This window comes from Petromyzon marinus, chromosome 2, assembly GCF_048934315.1.
Source record: "Petromyzon marinus isolate PM22_M1 ecotype Great Lakes invasive population chromosome 2, UKy_Petmar_22M1.pri1.0, whole genome shotgun sequence".
Lineage (NCBI taxonomy): Eukaryota > Metazoa > Chordata > Hyperoartia > Petromyzontiformes > Petromyzontidae > Petromyzon > Petromyzon marinus.
The window spans coordinates 2,569,892-2,572,748 of record NC_133668.1 but is presented as its reverse complement, the minus strand read 5'-3'; positions in this window follow the sequence as shown (position 1 = coordinate 2,572,748).

Below are 2,857 nucleotides of genomic sequence, written 5' to 3'. Positions count from 1 at the left end.
CCACTGTGTGGGGGAAAAAAAACTGATAAGGGCCAACAATACCTGGCTGCTCCCGGCATCTTCACATGGAGGCGGCTGCTGCTGCTGCTGATGCTGCTGTTTCTCCCGCGGCCTGTGAGCCGCTGTCAAAGTGGCACTACTCGACCCCTCGTGCTAAGCCACCGAAGCTCGGCTCGACGTCGTGCGACATTTCACGTGTGAGCAGATTTCTCACCTTTGCTCGGTCACGAACAAAATCGAACGGCAAGTTCGCGATCACAACGAGGTGCATTTTACTAGCTCGGAGCTCTCGCGGCAGACATCATCTATAATATCGGTTTGTTTTTAGGGGGGTTTAGATCTCGTAAATATAAATGTGTCGTTAAGCCCGCCAATACCCGACACAGCCAATTAGTAAGAGGTTTGTCACGTAAGCAGAACGTGCCTATTCGTTACTCGTGCAGCACACCGGTGTGTTTACAATCTGACTACCGTGACCTTTCGCCAGTAATTACAACCAGCATCATCAGGCAGCCAGACAGATTTGTGGGGCAGCGACAAAGAGACGTGTGTACTCATTTAGATACAGCATATGCACTCGGACATACACCCATGCTATGGCGAGCATTCTCAAGCGTGAATTGCCTCATACATTTATAAAATGTTGAAATAATGTTTTTAATAAGCACACGAGGTAATGCACCCATCATTTGTATTTTCCCATTTCTCTGCACGAAATGCACTTTAAAAAAAAAATCCACATATTCATAGTTAACACTTTTACTTGGCTTAAAATGTAATCACCTCGCCGGCAGTGGCCACTTGTGTTCCTCTCGCTCGGGTTATAACTTCACTGCTTGCCAAACCGATGTTCCGGGTCGATCGCATTTGCAACAAGATGCTTGCGAACGCCTCGTGATGCCGCCTCTGAACTCGACGGGCATTACCTGCGCGTACGGAAAGAAACCCTGGAATCGGCTCCTGAAAGCCGAGTGCCAGATCCTGGTCACTGTCCACGGGAGTCGCGCAGCCAAAAAAACTTCGCCGTGCACACACCAGAAGGGCTTCTTCCTACCCGTGACCCTAGAGCCCGCGGACAATCTACCCCGCAGATAAGGGGCCGTCCATAAATGACGTCACGCACCGAGGTGGTGGGGGGAGGGGGGTCAGTCATTTGTGACGATGTGTGACGAGGGGGGGGGGGTGTTTGAGAAATGTGACGTCACATCAAAATGCGCAACTTTAAATAAATATAGACAACACGTTCTACTTAATTAAATAGACTTTTTAATATTTTTTCTCCTACAACATCAGAGTGCAGCGCCACATTAAATACGCACTACAATGACAATAGTTTAAAGCGATTTGAAGCATGTTTGATTTTTTTATGGGGGGGGGAGGGCAGAGCTTTGTGACGTCATATTTGATGGGGGGGGGGGGAGTCTGACTTTTTGTGACGCATTGTGACGATGGGGGGGGGGGTCAAAAATCGCCTAAAATCGCGTGACGTCATTTATGGATGGCCCCGAAGGCGTGAGCAGAAATCTCGGATAGCGCTGCAGCATCCGCGATACTGTGGTTCCCCACATCGCCGGAGAGATAAGAGGCGTTCTCCTCGATGGGCACCTCCGATTAGCACGGTTGGCTACGCACGGTGCGAAGGAAGTTAAACATAGTCGGCGTACGTGCACACAACCTTTTCCTCAAACCCCAACAGCTCTCCGCTCACCCAATGCGCACGAGGTGTCCCTGAACGTTGAATTCTTTCGCACCGTACGTATCCAGCCGTGCTAATCGGAGGTGCGGGGCGGGGGCGGTGGAGGCAGATTAACTAAACGCAACAGTTCTCATGAAATTAGTTTTCAATCTAGAACATTTTAGCTAAATAATCATCAGTTCTGCGGTTGTGTGCAGCGCTGGATTTTTTTTGCTCCGGGCACTTTTTAATTTATTGATTTGGCGGTGGGTCTGCAACGTGGTCGGGTTTGCACGTGCATCCATTGTTCGGGTTAGTCTCGTTCCGTGTGTGTCTTCGGTGAAGCAGCTGCTTCTTTTGAAAATGTTTTGCCAGTGCCTCCGAAAGCTGATTTGGCAATGTCACGATAACCCCGCCGCCCGCCCGCCCGCCCGCCTCCACCAAAAAAATATATATATATATACGGCAGGCAAATGAAAAGGTGTTGTGAACAAAGAGCCGCGGGGAGCGCTAATTGTCGAGGCTGGCAGACCGCGTGCCAATCAACACCGAGGAGGAGGAGGGAGGAAGCCGAACACAACAGAAGGATGGTCGCAGAAGAACGATGAGTGCGTGCACTTTGATTTGCTAAAAAAAAAAAAACCCATCTTCTTTCAACATTTCGCTTATTCCCCTATCGCTCCGTGATAGCAGTGTGACAAATAGAAGCCCTAAGTGTGCACATTGTGGGTTGCCATAAGAACAAAAGTAGAGCTTAAAAGCAAGCATTTGGACGGAATGGATGCGTGGCGTTTATTCGCTTACGTACTCCACAACAACAAGGCTGCAAGTTTAAACATCGACTGCCTTTTCCCTGTCCCCAGAAGTTCCCTATGGCGAGCGTTCTCATGCGTGAAGCAAAATGGCAAACTCTCTTACAACATACGAATATTTGTTCATCCTCATCCATATCAATATTGAATTTGCATCCACATTGCAGTAAGGGCATAACTGTGTGAATGAATGTTTAATGTGCACTGTAATAGGTCGCTTGCGTGTGATGTCTTAAGTTTTTATCCACACAATCTTCCTTTCCCTGAAACAGATTTTTTTTGTGAAATCAAAAATATTTCCCCCCCCAAGCCCCCCCCCCCAGAGCCCCCCACAAAGCCCCCCCCCCCAAAGCAAGGCTTTGTGATAAAA